This window comes from Aquarana catesbeiana, linkage group LG01, assembly GCF_042186555.1.
Source record: "Aquarana catesbeiana isolate 2022-GZ linkage group LG01, ASM4218655v1, whole genome shotgun sequence".
Taxonomy (NCBI): Eukaryota; Metazoa; Chordata; class Amphibia; order Anura; family Ranidae; genus Aquarana; species Aquarana catesbeiana.
Genome location: NC_133324.1, coordinates 841,558,439 through 841,579,211, shown reverse-complemented (window position 1 = coordinate 841,579,211; position 20,773 = coordinate 841,558,439).

Sequence of the window (20,773 nt, the reverse complement as noted above, 5' to 3'; positions counted from 1 at the left end):
TTTGCTGAGGCATTCGGTCCAGAGTCCTCTGGGTCACTAAGGGCGACATGATCTGCAGCCACCTCCTCCCAGCCATGTACAAGTCCATGGGTTTCTTCAAACTGTAAATGATCCCTTAAAGACTGCTGCTGATGCTGAGTGCCAGGCTCCATCTCCATGCTGACACAATCCTCCTCCTCTTTCTGTGTGATTGGCGGGCATGCAGGAACACTGTCTGGATAAAGGGGGCCTTGAGAGGTAAGGAAGTCCTCCTCCTCCTGCCTCTGTTCTGCCTCAAGTGCCCTGTCCATTATTCCACGCAGTGTGTGCTCCAACAGGTGGACAAGAGGGACAGTGTCACTGATGCATGCACTGTCACTGCTCACCATCCTTGTGGCCTCCTCAAATGGTGGCAGGACAGTGCATGCATCCCTGATCATAGCCCACAGACGTGGGGAAAAAAACCCAGGTCCCCTGACCCTGTCCTGGTGCCATAGTCGCATTGGTACTCATTGATGGCCCTCTGCTGCGTGTGCAGCCACTGCAGCATGGCCAATGTTGAGTTCCACCTGGTGGGCATGTCACAGATTAGGCGGTTCTTGGGAAGGTTAAATTCCTTTTGTAGGTCAGCCAGCTGACCACTGGCATTATACGACCTGCGGAAATGCACACAGACTTTCCTGGCCTGCCTCAGGACATCCTGTAAGCCCGAGTACCTGCCCAAGAACCGCTGCACCACCAAGTTAAGGATGTGAGCCAAACAGGGCACATGGGTCAGTTGTCCCTATTGAAGGGCGGAGAGGAGGTTGGTGCCATTGTCGCAAAGCACCATACCTGGCTTAAGCTGGTGTGGCGTCAACCATCTCTGAACCTGCCCCTGCAGAGCTGACAGAATCTCTGCCCCAGTGTGGCTCCTGTCCCCCAAGCACACCAGCTCAGGCACCGCATGGCATCTTTTTGCCTGCATGCTTGCATAGTCCCTTGAACACCTACGGAGCACCGCTGGTTCCGAAGACAAATCAGCACAGGAAGAGGCCATGGAGGAAGAAGAAGAGGAGGGGTGGAGGAGAGAGGTGTGGCAGAATCACCACTAGTAGAATTTTGGAGGTGTGGTGGCGGAACAACCTCCAACACTACTGCACCCTGTCCTGCATCCTTCCCAGCTGCCAGAAGAGTCACCCAGTGTGCAGTGAAAGATAGGTAATGTCCCTGTCCATGCCTGCTGGATCATGAGTCAGTGGTAATATGCACCTTACAGCTGACCGCCCTGTCCAGCGAGGCCAAGACATTGAATTCCATATGCCGGTAGAGAGCTGGAATCGCCTTTCATTAGAAAAAGTGGCATTTGGGAACCTGCTACTGAGGAAATCGCACATTCCACAAACCACCGTCTCCACGACCAGCACTGTTGCCTCTAGACACAGAGCCTGCTTGCCCTCTTTTATTGGCTTGTGACTGTCTGCCTCTCCTTGTTGGCCTTCCAGACATACTAATGGCCTGCAGATGTCACTGCACAAAGCTGGGATGTATATATATACTGATACTGCAGCTAGCAGAATCAACTGCCTGCGTGTAGTATTATTAGTATGAGAACACCAGCAATTGTCTTCAGGTAGCTGTAGGTGCACACTGTGCAGAGGACACAGTACGCTAACTGTAAATACTGCAGCTGCCTGCCTGTGGTACTAATAGGATAAGAAGAACACCACCAATGTTCTTCAGGTAGCTTTAGGTGCACACTGTGCAGAGGACATGGTACACTAACTGTAAATACTGCAGCTGCCTGCCTGTGGTATTACTAGGATCAGAACAACAGCAATTGTCCTCAGGTAGCTTTAGGTGCACATTGTGCAAAGGACGCAGTACACTAACTGTAAATATTGCAGTTGCCTGCCTGTGGTATTAATAGGATCAGAACAACAGCAATTGTCTTCAGGTAGCTTTAAGTGCACACTGTGCAGAGGATGCACTACACTAACTGTTAATACTGCAGCTGCCTGCCTGTGGTACTAATAGGATCAGAAGAACACCACCAATTTTCTTCAGGTAGCTTTAGGTGCACACTGTGCAGAAGACGCACTACACTAACTGTAAATACTGTAGCTGCCTGCCTGTGGTATTAATAGGATCAGAACAACAGCAAATGTCTTCAGGTAGCTTTAGGGGCACACTGTGCAGAGGACGCACTACACTAACAGTAAATACTGTAGCTGCCTGCCTGTGGTATTACTAGGATCAAAAGAACACCAGCAATTTTCTTCAGGTAGCTGTAAATACTGTAAAAACACCTGCCTGCCTGTCAGTAGGAAGAGAATAACAGGAACGGATCTAGCTAAACTGAATACAGTATATATATATATATATATATATATATATATATATATATATATATACACAACACCTAGGATGCATATATATACACACAATACACTGTAAGTGCAGCTAACTAACCTGCCTGCCTACTCTATCTAACTTAAATCAAATGACACTGTCTCTCTGCCTATCTCTCCGCCGCCGCAACACACTACACAAGGCCGCCATGCAGGCGGCCTTATATAGTGTGGGGCGTGTACTAAACCCCCTGAGCCATAATTGGCCAAAGACACCGTGGCTTTGGCCAATTACGGCTCTCTGTACAGACGGCGCTGTGATTGGCCAAGCATGCGGGTCATAGTGCATGCTTGGCCAATCATCAGCCAGCAATGCACTGCAATTGAATTTGACGCGAACGGCCCATACTGTTCACAATTCAACGAACGGTCGAACATGCGATGCTCGAGTCGAACATGGGTTCGACTCGAACTCGAATCTCATCCCTAATCTCAATGTTTTACCCCACTAAGATCCTGATAACTAGGGATGGGCTAACGGTTCGGCCCGAGCATAAGTTCGAGCAGAACTTTCGTTGTTCAGCCGTTCGGCGAACAGCCGAACAAACAGGTTGTTCGACCATTTGTTCGGTCCCCTGATCCGACCACAATGCATTGCAGCGCTGAACGGTTCATTGCAAGCCCTGATTGGCTGAAGCAGTGAAAGCTTCAACCAATCAGGGCACAGAGCACTGTCAGAGTCATGATTGGACACTTTCATCATGACTTTATCCAATCATAGCTCATTCCCGCCCCACAGTATAAAAGTATTCTTTCAATGGCAGCCATTTTCACTGTGATTTTGGCATGGAGAGAAATAAAACAGGGCTCTGTTCAGTGCTATTAGTTAGTTAGTGTGCTATACTGTGCTTTTTTGCTTCAATTGTCAGTGTAGAATATTAGTTTAGTGTCAGTCTAGTTATAGTGTGAGTGTAGTGAGGAGGACCATCATTCAGCTTTGCATCGTCTGCAGCTAGAGTAGGGACAGCTCAGATAGTTTCAGTGTAGTGTAGTGAGACTGTGTCATTCATACATACATTAGTGTAGAGTAGGGACAGCTAATATTTGTTCCAGTGTAGTGTAGTGGGACCGTGTCAGTAATCTTTACATAAGTGTATAGCTAGAGTAGGGACGATTCAGATAGCGTCAGTGTAGTGATGGTTGAACACCGTCTATTTGATTGAGTTACTGCCAGTTTAACACCATTTACTTCTGTTTGCGTTACTACCAGTTTAACACCATTTACTTCTGTGTGCGTTACTGCCAGTTTAACGCCATATCGCTTTGCATGCGTTGCTGCCAGTTTAACGCCATATAGTTCTGTGTGCGTTACTGCCAGTTTAAAGCCATATAGTTTTGTGTGCATTACCACCAGTTTAACTCCATATAGTTCTTTTTGTCACTGTACGCTTGACACATTTTATTGCAGTATATTATAGTGTATCCGTGGAGTGTGTCTGCGTAGTGTGAGTACTCATATTAAAGTGCACCAAACATATCTTTGCATTGATTAAAGTGCATCTACGTATAGATTTTAACTTCCTCTTTACACTTGCTTATAAGCACTGTCCCCTCCCTCCCAATAATGTTGGCACTGTAAGGGGGCCAGCAACAAATGTGTCCACAGGCAAAGGTGGACGTGGTGGTCAGTCCTGAGGCAGGGCATCATTTCCTCTGTTCAGTGAGTTTGCCCATGCTATCCAGGCACAGCATGCAGAGGAGGTTTTGGACTGGCTTACTAAACCTTCCTTATCCTCCTCATCCTTCTCATCCTCCTCATCCTCTGTCACGTAACGAGAGACAATTGTGCAGTCCCTTGCTGTTGTCAGAGTGGATAAACCTGTCTCCTTGTTCACATCTATTCCTGCCATAGCCCCAACATCAGCCATTGAGGAGTCAGCTGAGTTATTTGACCACAACGTCAGCCACTTGCACCTTGATGATGTCCAGCCATTACTGGATTCAGATTCAAACATGTTGTTCGACCATTTGTTCGGTCCCCTGATCCGACCACAATGCATTGCAGCGCTGAACAGTGCATTGCAAGCCCTGATTGGCTGAAGCAGTGAAAGCTTCAACCAATCAGGGCACAGAGCAATGTCAGAGTCATGATTGGACACTTTCATCATGACTTTATCCAATCATGGCTCATTCCCGCCCCACAGTATAAAAGTATTCTTTCAATGGCAGCCATTTTCACTGTGATTTTGGCGTGGAGAGAATTTGACCACAGCGTCAGCCACTTGCACCTTGATGATGCCCAGCCATTACTGGATTCAGACGTTGGTTCTCAAGTTGAGGATGACAGGAACATGAGCCTAGAGAGAGGGAGGAACACTGGTAGACAAATTGCCATTCATGTTCCCCAAGCCGCAGCGTATTGCCAAGTTGTCTCCAGTGGTAATGATGAAGATGGAGGAGAAGGAGATAATGATGATGATGAGGTCACTGATGCGACTTGGGTGCCAGATAGAGCAGAGGAGGAAACTGAAGGTGAGGCAGCACAACCCCAAGGAGGCCGACATCAAGAAAGAGTAGAGAGCAGCCTATTCCATCACATTCTGCAGCTATTATCTCCCGGCCCACTCCCCAAAGTTCAGCTGTCTGGGCCTTTTTCGGCACATCTGCAGCAGATCGCAATGTTGCTATCTGCAAACTGTGTCTCAGGCACATCAAACACAGCAAAAGCACCAAACATTTGGGTACCACATGCTTAACAAGGCATTTAACGCCCAACCACTTAGCCCATTGGCAAGAGCACCTAAAAGCCACACAAAATGGGGCACAAATCTGTTCCTCCTCCTTCTTACCCACTTCAGTCTGCCCCTGTGATACCGAGTCATTACCTTTCAGCAGCACTGACAGGGATGATGGTATAGCACAGGAGTACACCTCCAGCTGTAGATGGTAGCCGCCAAATTTCTCTGCCCCATCTGCTGCAGCGGGAAAAAAATAGTCCCTGCCACCCACATGCCCAGCGTCTGAATGCAAGCTTGTCAAAGCTGTTGGCTCTCCAACTTCTACCTTTGAGCCTGGTGGATTCTGCCCCCTTCCGTGAATTTGAGCAATGTGCTGTACCACAATGGCAGGTTCCCAGTGGCTACTACTTTTCACGCAAGGCAGTTCCATTTCTCTACCATCACGTGGAAGGGAATGTTCTGGCATCATTGGGCAAGGCAGTCATCCTAAAATACACCTTACTGCTGACACATGGTCCAGCAAGCATGGGCAGGGACGATATATTTAGTTCACAGCACACTGGGTAACGCTGCTGGCAACTCGAAAGAATACAGGACAGGGCTCGGTGTTGCAGCTTGTTGTGCCCCCACGTCTCTATACAGCTGGTGGTGATGATTCCAGACCTGTGAGCTCTACTCCCTCCTTCTCCGCCACCTCCATACCCTCCTCTGCAGAATTGTCCTATGAACGTCAGGTACCCCCTAAGCGTTCAAAGGGCTATTCCCAGAGTCAGGCTAAAAGGTGCCATGCAGTGCTTCAGCTGGCGTGTTTAGGGGACAGGAACCACACCAGAACAGAGATTCTTGCAGGCCCAGAGGTGGTTCACACCACGCTAGGTAGAGCCAGGAATGGTGGTGTCCAAATATGGCTCAAACCTCCTGTCCGCCCTTAGACAGGGAAAGTTGACACATGTGCCATGCCTGGCACATGTCCTCAATTTGGTGGTGTAGTGTTTCCCAAGTACATACCCAGGGTTGCAAGATGTACTAAAGTAGGCCAGAAGAGTCTGTAGCCATTTCAGGCGGTCATACACAGCCAGTGCTTGGTTGGCAGTAATTCAGCGGGAATTCCACAATTTCCCCACTCCAGTGGCTGATCATTAAGGATGCATGCACTGTATTGTCACCATTTGAAGAGGCCACAAGGATGGTGAGCAGTGACAGTGCATGCATCAGTAACACAATCCCTGTTGTGTTCCTGCTGGAGCAGATTCTGCATGGCATTATGGACAGGGCACTGGAGGCAGAGCAGCAGGAGGGAAAGGACTTCCTTTCCTCTCAAGGCCCACTTTATCCAGACACCATCATTCCTATGTCACAGAACACACAGGAGGAGAGAGGGGAGGAGGATGAGGAGGAGGATTCTGGCACTGTCAGGAAAAGCCCTCTTGTAGTCATTCCAGCAAACAGAAGATTAAAAGAATGCCTGTAAGCGCCATCCGGCGCTCGCGCGCGCGCAGTAGCGCCGATGGCGCTAATGGGCGAACGCGCGTGCGCAATAGCGCTAATAGCGCTAATGGGCGAGCGCGTGTGCGTAATGGCGCCAGTGGTGCTAATGTGCGAATGCACGTGCGCAATAGCGCCAATAGCGGCGCACGGGCGCCCCCTGTAACTCACTTGGCGCCAAGATGGGCTATTTAAAGGAGACTGTTCCAATGCTGCCTTGCTGTCTGGTCTACAGCGTTTCCTGAGACCTCTGCTCCCTTGTTACCAGTTTCTCTGTATCCAGTACTTACTTGGCTTGTTCCTGACTTACCTGTTTGCTGCCTGCCCCGATCTCGGCTTGGACTCTGACTATTCTTTTGGTTTGCCCTCCTGTACCTGATCTGCCTGCCAGTACCTTGACCCGGCTTGTCTACACCTCCCTGCTGTCTGCAACCTGCTACAGGACTACAGTGCACCTCCCTGCTGTCTGCAACCTGCTACAGGACTACAGTGCACCTCCCTGCTGTCTGCAACCTGCTACGGGACTACAGTACACCTCCCTGCTGTCTGCAACCTGCTACAGGACTACAGTGCACCTCCCTGCTGTCTGCAACCTGCTACAGGACTACAGTGCACCTCCCTGCTGTCTGCAACCTGCTACGGGACTACAGTGCACCTCCCTGCTGTCTGCAACCTGCTACAGGACTACAGTACTCCTCCTTGCTGTCTGCAACCTGCTGCGGGACTACAGTGCACCTTCCTGCTGTCTGAAACCTGCTTCGGGACTACAGAGCACCTCCCTGCTGACTACAGGATCCAGCTCTCTACTCCAGTGTTCCAGCCAGGCACTTGTGCCCCTCTGTACTTCTGAGCCCCTGTTCACACCTTCAGGGGTTCCTAAGTCAGAGGTATACGAGAGGCCGTTCTCTGCACTCCGGGCTCCACCTACCAGGTACGTGACAGGCACGTTCATAGGCTTCGAAGAAGAGGAAGACATGCGTCAAGTTCCAGATGCTGCCATCTTGAGTGACCCCGAGTAGTCAGCTTCTCAAGCCAAATTTGAGGCGCATGGGCAACCTCATGCTTCAAAGCCTGCGAAAGGACCCAAGAATATGTGGCATAAAGGAGAAGGATGATTACTGGTTGGCAACCCTCCTTTATCACCATTATAAAGGGAAGGTCCCCACAGAGAGTGCAGAATATAAAATCTCTTGAGTACATGTTAAAGAAGATTTTATTGAACGTTTTTCCTGACTCCAGTAGGTTACAGTGTCGTTTTGAGTTTTCTTTTGGTTAAGAGAGGAGCATTGGAGAAGGCATCCGCCTAAGTGAGGCATTTTAAAATTTTTTTAGTCCTCGCCGCCCAGGGCTGTCAACTTCCACATCCCATTGGCAGCGTCTGCATCACATGGTGGACAATTACCTCAGGGACAAAACAGAGATGGAGAGCTTTCCAGCTGACGATCCACTGACTTACTGGGTTATGAGAATAGACCACTGGCCAGAACTTGCCCAGTATGCTATTGAGTTGTTGGGCTGCCCTGCATCCAGCGTGCTTTCAGAACGGGCATTCAGTGCTGCAGGAGGTTTCGTACTGATCATAGAACATGTCTTTCCACAGACTCCGTGGACCATTTGACTTTTATAAAAATGAATCAGTCCTGGATTACCAGCCATGAAGCCCCTGATGCCAATGTCACTGATTAAGAAGAATATTTTTGGTATAGGTTTCATGGGCACAATTAACATCCAAAGACCAATTTTTCAGCACCTGTTTGACAGATGCATATCATTGCAATTTTTTAAAGCAAGGCCAATTCTTGCTTTTATCAAGATTACCTCTATAGGGTTACAGTAGGAAGGTGCCCCCGACACCCAAAGAGTAATTTTTCTGCACCTGTTTGACAGGTGCATATCATTGCCATTTTTTAACAGCAAGGCCAATTCTTTCTTTCATCAAGAGTACCTGTATAGGGTTACGGTGGGAAGGCACCCCTGACACCCAAAGAGTAATTGTTCTGCGCATGTTTGACAGGTGCATATCATTGCAATTTTTTACAGCAAGGCCAGTTCTTGCTTTCATCAAGAATACCTCTATAGGGTAACGGTGGGAAGGCGCCACCGACACCCAAAGACCAATTTTTCTGCACCTGTTTGACAGGTGCATATCATTGCAATTTTTTACAGCAAGGACAATTCTTGCTTTCATCAGTACCTCTATAGGGTTATGATGGGAAGGCGCCCCCGACACCCAAAGAGTAGTTTTTCTGCACCTGTTTGACAGGTGCATATCATTGCATTTTTTTATGGCAAGGCCAATTCTTGCTATCATCAAGATTACCTCTATAGGGTTACGGTGGGAAGGCGCCACCGACATCCAAAGACCAATTTTTACACACCCGTTACTTCTATCCAAAGTCAAAGTGACACCAGAATGTATCCAAAAAATCTCTAATCTTGTTCCCAGTACATCAGTGGCCTCATCATACACACTGGATGCCCAACTGTTGCTGAGCAAAATAAAGGCAGCTTGCAGGGAAAATGTCTTTTTATTTGGCTTTATAAATGCAATTATTGCTGCAGCAGCTTCTAGACATGGTACAGATCTGCCACTTTACAGGTAGACTAAGGGGAACCCCCAGGCACTATATTGGAACAATTTTTCATTTTTATGCTTTCACTTTAAAAATAAAAAAATCACTGTTCATTTAAAAATGCAATTTTTCACAAATTTTTTTTTTTTTTTATTGTTACATGTCCCCCAGGGCAGGACCCGGACCCCTATAGCCATTGTATGCCCAATTACTTGCATATAAGCCTTCAAAATGGGTACTTTTGATTTTTGACATTCGGGTCTCATCAACTTTAATGACTTTAATGGGGTTCATTATTCAGGTCCAAACTTTCACAGTGTTCGAAAGTTCTGGTGCAAACTACTCCCAACTACTCCCTACATCCCTACTGATAACCAGTTAGCTATGCCTATCAGGTGAAACATGGCAACTTTACATTTCTGAACAAGGGATGAGTGAAAAAATTTGGCTGCAATGGATTTTTTTTTCCACAAAATTATCAATTTCACATTTGTCAAAATTTCACTGAAATCAGCCTAAAATATTACCATGCAGACTGCTGAGGTGATTTTTTTTTTAAATGGGTACTAATTCATAAGGCTGCATTTACACATCAGTTTTGAATTGCGGGCAGATTTGCCACAATTCTGCCTGTGATTTGAAAGCGCCGATGTGTGAATGACAAATCTTGGGACTCACATTTGAGATGCCATTCATTCATGAAGCATGTTGCCCAAAAAAAGGAGCTACTTTTGGGCTACATGCTTCACGCATTTCGGGTTGCTGCGATAGCAGTGCGATTTATCACAATTGCGGCAGACCCGCCCCATGATTTTAGGTGTCATTCAAATGAATGGCATCTCAAATGTGAGTCCCGCCATTTGTCATTCACACATCAGTGCTTTCAAATCACGGGCAGAATCGTGGCGAATCTGCCCGTGATTCAAAACTCTGAAGTGTGAATGCAGCCTCAACAAAATATAATATACTTTAGCTTACCAATCTTTAAAGTGATTGTAATGGTACATTATTTTTTTCTTAAACAACAAACATGTCTATACTTACCAGCTCTGTGCAATTCCATAGCACAGAGCAGCCACTAACCTCCTTTTTTGGGGTCCCCCAGCGGGGCTCCTGGTCTCTTCCCTCTGTCCACTCCTGCATGCTCACACCTGATGCATCCATTGATGCAGACAGTGGGATTCAGCCCTGCCCCCCCCCCCTCCCCACTCCCTCATCACTGGCATTGATTGACAGCACTAGGAGCTAATGGCTCCCGGTGCCCCAGCAAAGCCAGCAAGGAGAGGGGAGAAGAAGTAACATGCTAGCAGAGAACCCGCTGGGATGAGTGGGTATTTTTCAATCTTGTTTTAGGCCTTTTGTGCAATGCTGGGAAGATGGAGGGCAAGTGAAAAGTCTGAGATTCCGACATGGAAAGCTCCCAGCTTATGTTTCCCAATGTCTGAAAATACTTCAGCAGTGGCAGGTGACAGTGGAGGATATCAAGTCCCTCCCCAGGAAGCTTCTAGAGAAGAGGATTTTGAGCTCTGCTTTCAGTGTGTCACTGGCCTTAAGGGATTGTCCAGGCTCTGAGGGAGGGGTTGCATTTAATCAATTTAGAAAAAATCCCTTTGAAGTTTAGGGATCAAGCCTGGCTTGCTTTCCATAGAAGGCTCTATGTGAGAGGGAACTTGAAGCATCACCCTGTGGATGATCGGGATTGTCCTAGAGCGGAGTATGTTGGTAAAGTGGAGTCTATGGACCTCTTTTTGCTGCAGTATCCCTTTAACATAGAGGTATATAAAAGGGTGGGGAGGGCTCTAGGCATCCGCTTTTTCTATCACATGAGTTATGCGGAGTGGGTCTACAGGGCATTCCCGACTCACTGGAATTTTGATTTTGATACACTTTTTCTAGTTAGTATAGTTGTCCGTTACTTCACGTGGAATGCAGGTGCCAGATTACCCTGCGGAAGAAAGTCCTCTCTTTTGAGGTGGTGGTGCACGATATTCTAGGTGAGGTTGGAAAATTTGGAGTCTTGAGAAGGACAGGGAGCCTCGGGCAATTTGGAAAAGGGCGTGGAGGATTATCAGACCTGCCTTTGGTGAATTGCCCATCTCTGGGTGAGGAGCTCTTTCTTTTTTTTTTTCTTTTTTTTGTTTTTATGCTTATTGATTGCAAGACTTTTAATTAAAAAAAATTGGGAGAAGAAGTAAGAGGAGAAAAGAGCTGCAGATGTGCATGGCCTTGGAATGAATGAGGGTTTAGATATGTAAAAGGGGGGGGGGGTGAGGGAGGATGCTGACACCTAAACATTTTTTACCTTAAAGTGGATGTAAACCCTCACATATACCCAGTGAAGTGTACATCCTCAGGTGATACACAGAGATGAAAAAAATCTCCCTACATAAGTTTTACATGTATATCTGCTGTCTTCCGCCTTATATATTCTTTAGAAAGTGAACATCGTGTTATAGATTTTTTCTTCCTATTCAGCACTGGGAGTGGATTCTTAGCATACAGCCAAGACAGCTGATTGGAGGAAAGGCACACACCCCCACTCTACATAGGCAGAGACTTGCAGAGCTGTGCTGTGACAAGTCACGCTCTCTGCTAATCTATTTATAGCAACCTCCCTCAACACAAATTTCAGGCTGGTTTTATCTTGGTTGACAGAGAACTTGTCAGTTATGCTGAGCAACGAAACATCAGAAACATATGAAACACACGGGACTCAGGGCTTTGGAGAGAGATAAGAAAACACTACAGATATATATGCTTAAGTCAAATTTCATTAATCAGATTTACATCCACTTTAATGCAAGGAATACATTAGGGTAAAAAATGTTTAGGCTTCACAGCCACTGTAAGTACGTTGGCTGAATTTGTTCTCTTTTTGTTTTATTGTGCCTTTTTTCCCTTTATTTTCAACTGATTAGTCAAACAGTAACACACTTCCTGTTTTAGAGTGTCTCCACTCTGGCTAGAGAAGCAACAGAGACACTTATGGAGGGCAGCAGTGTTAGATGGGGAGACGGTAGTGTTAGATGCAGTAGCAGATTTAGATAGAGTTGACTAACAAATTAAAGAATATGTTACCTGAACATTTCATATCCCTGATATGTGCCTGCTGTACCACATACTTGTGTTAAAAAGTATCCTGTTCTTTTTGTATTGTTTCCTTTATTTGAAATACCTAGTGTTTCTGCCAGTCCCTGTCCTCTCCTATTTCAGACTGACTACGCTAGGCATGACTGCACATCCATCTCAGTGTGATCAGTTTTTTGGCTGTCCTGGGACAACAACCTGCATGTCCTCCAATGTCTGCACAGCCATCCACTGGGAAGATCAGTGTTCTGCTGTTTCTCTCTACTAATACCTCTCCAAGCCCCTTAAGCAAATAAGAATGGAAATGATATAATCACTTAAAAAATAAACAAAAAGTATTTATAATGATACATATATATACAGTAAAGTATTTTGCCTTTAACTTCTTTAAATTGAATGAGTTGTTTTACAAGGTAAGGGTTCACATATATTTTAACTAATAAATTAGCAGTAATACAGCTAACACTTTTTAAGCAGTTACAGCATTTTTTTTTAACTTTTCAGGTGAAAGTGTTACCTAATTAAATAAAATGGATCATTGCAAGCACCCCTGTCAATGTTAAGGCTTAGTTCACAGAGGGGGAACACGACTTGCAGGCCGACTCTGTGAGGCGGCCAGCACACGACTTCAGCGGCAACTTGCAAAAGACTTCTGTATAGAAGTCAATGCAAGTCGCCTGAAGTCACCCCAAAAGTAGTACAGGAACCTTTTTCTAAGTCGGAGCGACTTAAGTCGCTCCTATTAGAACGGTTCCATAGTACAGAACGGGACGCGACCTGTCAGGCGGCTAAGTCGCCTGCAAAGTCGCCCCTGTGTGAACCGAGTGTAAATGGTTTGTCTTAATCCTCTAACTGCTTGGTCTGTTTAAGGAAATTGAATAACAGATTTACTGGCCAGATCACCAGGTGAAAACAAAGGAAATAAGAAAACAAATGTATCCAACACATCAAAGAATTGGAAAGCTGCAATACCACATTAAAGCCACACAGCCTTGCTTTCAGATTTGTGTAATCACCAAGTTGGCTTTGTTGAGGAACAAATCTGCCACTGTATTAATTTCTAGGTGCATTTGTTGTGCATTTAGAAAGAAAAATACTGTACACAAAAAAAAAAAAAAAAAAAAAAAAGGGAACTACTACAACTATTTATATTCAGAAAGCCGAAAAATGTGTGCAGGTAGGCTGAAATTCTTTTTTGCATGGGGAACTAATATGGTTTTGATTCCATTTTATTTAAGTTAGTTTTGTTTATTATGTTTATATGTAAACTGATGTTTTACATCCTTTTTTTTAAAATGCACGTAAACTTTGTTTAGTCAAAATTGTTTGTATTTCCTTCCAACCGTACATGGCCTGTTCCTAAGGAACATAATTGTGACCACATATCAAGCAAAACACTTACATAAATTGCAATTCATTAGAGCTGGCTCAGGTCACACAGCACCACTTCCTCAAACTTCCTGTAGTGGAGGACGAGCCTTGGGTACCTCACATGTTCAGTGTACTTGGAACAGCGTAATCCCCAGCCGTTGTCAAACACTCACTTGGAGGAGGGAGGAAGGGGCAGGAGGGGAATGGCTTGCTGCTGAGAATATCTGTTCTGGTGAAGTCAAGGAGACTTCTCTGTATTGCTAGCTGGGATCATGCAAGCAAAGGAGGCCCCACGGGACCCTGTAAGTGGATAGAGTCAGCCAAAGTCAGGAAAAAGGAAAGAGAGCATTTTGAGAGAAGTAAGTAAAGGCAACTACATGTTTAAAAAGAAAAGCAGACAAGCAAATATGGTAAGTACTGAGGTCTGCAGCACTATATGCTTTTTTGCTAGGGTTTAATACCATTTTAAAAGGAGAATTCCATGCTGCAAATATATTATAAATGGACCCATGTTGCAAAAATCTAAAATGTGCACTTATTATTTTTTTCGCAAAAGCCTTACAACCGCGATCAGTGGACCATAGGTACAATGCGCTGGCTTCTAAAGGCTATTCCTTAAGTTCATGTCTGTACATAGGCACAGCCCATCAGCTCCAAAGCTGGATAAAGTATTAATGGACTACAAGTACAGGGACACTGCTGCACTTATGCTTCATTGAAAAATACAGTACCTTTGCTGCGGTAGCAGATGGGAATTGTAGTTTTTTCATTCACAACTCTCTGGAGTCACACCAAATTAAAGTTTTACAGTAGTTGTCTCCTTTAGTGGATATGGGGTGTGAATGATAGGGACCATCAAAAAGACAATTTTCCTGGATTTGTAGTTTAAAAATAGTGAAGCATAATCAACACATGTGGAATTTTGTATAATATGCTATAGTGACAAAATTACTAATTCATCTCAAGAGATTGAACTATAATAATACTGTGCTTACTATATAAAAAAAAGAAGTTAAATTAAGAGGCTGACTGGTCTCTGTTTACATTTATAAACATTACAAAGACAGAATAAAAAGCAGAATAAAGACTGAATTTGACAACAATGTAACACCATATGGATTTTTTGTTTAATTGCTTTGTGTATTTTTTTTTTCTTTTCTTTTTAAAGTGACAATAATTTCCTAACTAATTAAAGACCAGCTGCTACCAAGAATGCCAGACAGTCAATTAAAAATCAGAAACCAGGTAAACAACCTTTGCTGCCAGCTAGCTAAGGAAACCACCTTCTGTCACATATAGGCAGCGTGATTGTTAGTTTTATTTCATAATTACTTACTAGCTGTCATATTGCACACATAGGTTCATGACAGATACAATAATTGGGCATTGAATCAATTTGTGTTTTTAGAAATGTTTCCTACTTTTTATTATTCACATCTTAGTTTTAAAACAAATTGCCCTACATACATATAATGCACTGCTCTCTTGTCACCAAAGCATTACATGTTTTCTTTTTTGTTCATCTTTTTCTGTTGCATTAATATGAATAAGTTGAGTAGATAAGATAGACATTTACAGTTTCATATATAGTTTTATTATAATACACCCACTCTAATGCCCTGTACCAGACATGGACTGGCCATCGGGACTACCGGGAGCTCTCAGGTGCGGTCCTGGAGCCGCTCCTCTCTGACAGTGAGTGGTCACGATTTCACTCCTGTCAGGAGGAGCTGCTTCCGTCACTTGCTGGAGAGATCATTCGGCGTTATGCTACCTCCAGCCTGCAGGGGGAGATGGACAGCCGGCAGACTTTCCTTCCTCTCTCCCCTTAGAACTTGTTATCACATGACTGGAGAGAGGAACGAGAAGCTGCCTTCAAAACGGTGAGTACATGTGGGAGGGGGAGGAGAGGGAGGACTCTCTGATGTGAAGGGGACTTCTGATGGGGACTCTGATGTGAATGGGACTTCTGATGGGGACTCTGATGTGAAGGGGACTTCTGATGGGGACTCTCTGATGTGAAGGGGACTTCTGATGGGGACTCTGATGTGAATGGGACTTCTGATGGGGACTCTGATGTGAAGGGGACTTCTGATGGGGACTCTCTGATGTGAAGGGGACTCCCTGATGTGAAGGGGACTGCTGGTGGGGACTCTGATGTGAAGGGGACTGCTGATGGGGACTCTGATGTGAAGGGGACTGCTGGTGAGGACTCTGATGTGAAGGGGACTGCTGGTGGGGACTCTGATGTGAAGGGGACTTCTAATGGGGACTCTCTGATGTGAAGGGGACTGCTGGTGGGGACTCTCTGATGTGAAGGGGACTGCTGGTGGGGACTCTCTGATGTGAAGGGGCTTCTGATGGGGACTCTCTGATGTGAAGGGGACTGCTGATGGGGACTCTGATGTGAAGGGGACAGCTGGTGGGGACTCTCTGATGTGAAGGGGACTTCTGGTGGGGACTCTGATGTGAAGGGGACTTCTGATGGGGATTTTCTGATGTGAATGGGGCTTCTGATGGGGATTCTGATGTGAGGGGGACTTATGATGGGGACTCTGATGTGAAGGGGACTTCTGATCGGGACTCTCTGATGTAAGGGGTGCGCTGTTGGGGACATTCACAATTAAAGTGGGCCGGTCATGATGAAGTCCAGGGCCAAATTTTTGTCCCAGTCCAGCCCTGCCCTGTACACACGATTGGCCATTGATCGGACATTCCGACAACAAAATTCATCAGATTTTTTCCGACGGATGTTGGCTCAAACTTGTCACACGGTCGCACAAAGTTGTCGGAAAATGTATCGCTCTGAACGCGGTGACATAAAACACGTACGTCGGGACTATAAACGGGGCAGTAGCCAATAGCTTTCGTCTCTTAATTTATTCTGAGCATGTTTGGCACTTTGTGCGTCGGATTTGTGTACACACAATCGGAATTTAAACGATCGGATTTTGTTGTCGGAAAATTTTATATCCTGCTCTCAAACTTTGTGTGTTGGAAATTTCGATGGAAGAAGTCCGATGGAGCCCACACACGATCAGAATTTCCGACAACACAATCCGATCGCACTTTTTCTGTCGGAAAATCTGACCGCGTGTACAGGGCATTACTGTTCCTCTTACTCTATATCATGTTCTGTCTGTATCACTGCATATAAACTGAACTTTAGAACTTTTAAATGATTGTTACTTAAATTAAGTAACACCCACTATCACATCAGGGGTACTTCACATCTAAGTCACACTGCATATATCGATGTATGGAATTATGTGGATTAGAGCCCGTCTTTGTCTTGATGTGTGTAAAGCTGGCCATACACTAGTAGTACTTATTTTTTTTCCACAAAGAATTTTATTGAACTAACACAGGTACATGAGAAAAGGAGAAGAAATGCCCCAGGGGGCCAAAGCCAACAACATACAGATTATACAGCGTACATGAATGGAATACCATTTCAAAATAGTCTTACAAAGTAAGTTAACGATTACAGAAACAGTCTATGAACAGGAATAGATACTTGGGGTAAGCTGACATACAGCTAATAAGGACCATAGAAAATGGAGGAGGAGCAAGCCCCTCTAAACTGAGCCGGAGTCCCAATGCAGTGGGGGCCTAAGCATCTGAAAGACAAAGGTTTTTGGGCAGGAATGAATTACATCAGGAAGTACCCCGGCATTATTTGTGTGAGAAGAGAATGAGTAGAGAGTGAGTTGGCAGTCAAACTCCAAAGGTGGGGGTGGTGTCTGATTAGCCAGGAGTGTGAATGTCAGCAACAAGAAGAAAAGAAAAAGATGAGGGAGCATAGGGGAATGAGTGAGGAGTGAGGAAGAAGAGATGAAGAGGAGGAGAAAGAGAGTGTAAAAAAAAGGGGGGGGGGATAAAGAAAGAGAGGGAGAGATAAAAAGAAGGGTGAGGAGAGGGTAGGGTGGGGAAGTGGAGGGGGTGGAGAGGGGAGAGTAACAGGGGAGCAGAGTGGGATGAAGCTATAGGATCTAGGCAAGGAGCAGGAGTGAGGGGAGTGACAGGTTGAGTGTGCATCACATGCTTGAGGCACCCTGCCTCTCCCTTCAATCCCCAAGTCTTTTGCAGACTCTAACAGATTGCCCTGTATTTGGCTCCATCCATCTTCCCATCAACTCTGACCAGCTTCCCTGTCCTTGCTGAAGAAACGCATACCCACAACATGATGCTGCCACCACCATGTTTCACGATGGGGATGGTGTGTTCAGGGTGATGTGCAGTGCTAGTTTTCCACCACACATAGCAAACTCCTACAGGACTTCGTATGGCTTTCTTTCAACCATGGCTTTCTTCTTGACACTCTTCCATAAAGGCCAGATTTGTGGAGTTCACAACTAATAGTTGTCCTGTGAACAGATTCCCCCACCTGAGCTGTGGCTTTATACAGCTCCTCCAGAGTTACCATGGGCCCCTTTGCTGCTTCTCTGATGAATGCTCTCCTTGCTGATCCTGTCAGTTTAGGTGGACGGACATTTTTTGGTAGGTTTGCAGTTGTGCCACACTCTTTCCATTTTTGGATGATGAATTGAACCGTGCTCCGTGAGATGTTCAAAGCTTGGGATATTTTTTTATAGCCTAACCTGCTGTATACTTCTCCACAACGTTATCCCTGACCTGTCTGGTGTGTTCCTTGGCCTTCATGATGCTGTTTGTTCACTAAGGTTCTCTAACAAACCTCTGAGGGCTTCACAGAACAGCTGTAATTATACTGAAATTAAATTACACACATGTGGACTCTATTTACTAACTAGCTGACTTCTGAAAGCAGTTGGTTCCACTAGATTTTAGTTAGGGGTATCAAAGTAAAGGGGGCTGAATACAAATGAACGCCACACTTTTCAGATATTTATTTGTAATACATTTTAAATAACCATTTATCATTTTCCTTTAACTTCACAATTATATGTCACTTTATGTTGGTCTATCACATAAAATCCCAATTAAATATGTTAACGGTTTTGGTTGTAACATGACAAAATGTGGAACATTTCAATGGTTATGAATACTTTTTCAAGGCACTGTAGTTGTGAACTTAGAGATGTTGTCATGTGCAGTTGCGATGAGGTTTTCCATATCTGCTATTTTGTGAAGACGTGTGAGCCAGTCACGCACAGTTAGCGCACGACTCAAGCCCCATAAGACAAGAACACAGTCTAGAGTATCTCACAAAAGTGAGTACATCCCTCACATTTTTGTAAATATTTTATTATATCTTTTCATGTGACAACACTGAAGAAATGACACTTTGCTACAATGTAAAGTATTGAGTGTACAGCTTGTATAACAGTGTAAATTTGCTGTCCCCTCAAAATAACTCAACACACAGCCATTAATGTCTAAACCGCTGGCAACAAAAGTGAGTACACCCCTAAGTGAAAATGTCCAAATTGGACCCATAGTGTCAATATATTGTGTGGCCACCATTATTTTCCAGCACTGCCTTAACTCTTTTGGGTATGGAGTTCACCAGAGCTTCACAGGTTGCCACTGAAGTCTGCTTTCACTCCTCCATGACGACATCACGGAGCTTGTAGATGTTAGAGACCTTGTGCTCCTCCACCTTCCATTTGAGGATGTCCCACTGATGCTCAATAGGGGTTTGGGTCTGGAGACATGCTTGGCCAGTCTATCACCTTTACCCTCTGCTTCTTTAGCAAGACAGTGGTCATCTTGGAGGTGTGTTTGGGGTCGTTATCATGTTGGAATACTGCCCTGCGGCCCAGGTTCCGAAAGAAGGGGATCATGCTCTTCTTCAGTATGTCATAGTACATGTTGGCATTTATGGTTCCCTCAATAAACTGTAGCCCCCCAGTGCCAGTAGCAGTCATGCAGCCCCAGACAGGGGCAAGAAACACTTGTCTTTGTACTCCTTGCCTGGTTTCTGCCACACACGCTTGACACCATCTGAACCAAATATGTTTATCTTGGTCTCATCAGACCACAGGACGTGGTTCCAGTAATCCATGTCCTTAGTCTGCTTGTCTTCAGCAAACTGTTTGCAGGCTTTCTTGTGCATCATCTTTAGAAGAGGCTTCCTTCTGGGACGACAGCCATGCAGACCTATTTGATGCAGTGTGCAGCATATGATCTGAGCACTGTAAGGCTGATTCCCCCCCCCCACCCCTTCAACCTCCGCAGCAATGCTGGCAGCACTCATACATCTATTTCCCAAAGACAACTTCTGGATATGATGTCGAGCATATGCACTCAACTTCTTTAGTTGACCATGGCAAGGCCTGTTCTAAGTGGAACCTGTCCTGTTAAACTGCTGTATGGTCTTGGCCACTGTGCTGCAGCTCATTTTCAGGGTCTTTGCAATCTTCTTATAGCCATCTTTATGTAGAGCAACAATTCTTTTTTTCAGATCCCCAGAGAGTTCTTTGCCATGAGGTGCCATGTTGAACTTCCAGTGACCAGTATGAGAGAGTGAGAGCGAGAACACCAAATTTAACACACCTGCTCCCCATTCACACCTGAGACCTTGTAACACTAATGAATCACATGACACCGGGGAGGGAAAATGGCTAATTGGGCCCAATTTGGACATTTTCACTTAGGAGTGTACTCACTTTTGTTGCCAGTGGTTTAGACATTAATGGCTGTGTCTTGAGTTATTTTGAGGGGACAGAAAATTTACACTGTTATACAACCTGTACGCTCATTACTTTACATTGTAGCAAAGTGTCATTTCTTCAGTGTTGTCACATAAAAAGATATCATAAAATATTTACAAAAATGTGAGGGGTGTACTCACTTTTGTGAGATACTGTAGCTGCATTGACAATATGCATGCCAACGACAGAAGTGTGGTGAATTGGGCTGGAGTGAAATCCAGTGTGAGTGTAGAAAATGAAGAGATAATGCGATGAACCCCTGACCAGTAAACCTGAATTAAGGGGCACTCCGACCAAATGTGTAGTAAGGAGCCTATGTTCGAGCCACATCACCAGCAAAGCTTGGAAACTGAGGGTGAAAACTTGTGGAGCCTTTCCGGGGTTCTGTACCACCGAGAAAAGATTTTATATCCATTCTTCTGGGTTGTAATATTGACAGAACTTTTATGGGTGAAAGCATAAATATGTTCCCAGTCTGCGTCCAATAGGGTAGTGAACAAATCTCTTTCCCAGGATTGTGTGCTTTAGGCGAGTAAGTGCTAAATAATAATGAGTAGTTGGCTGATATTAGGTAT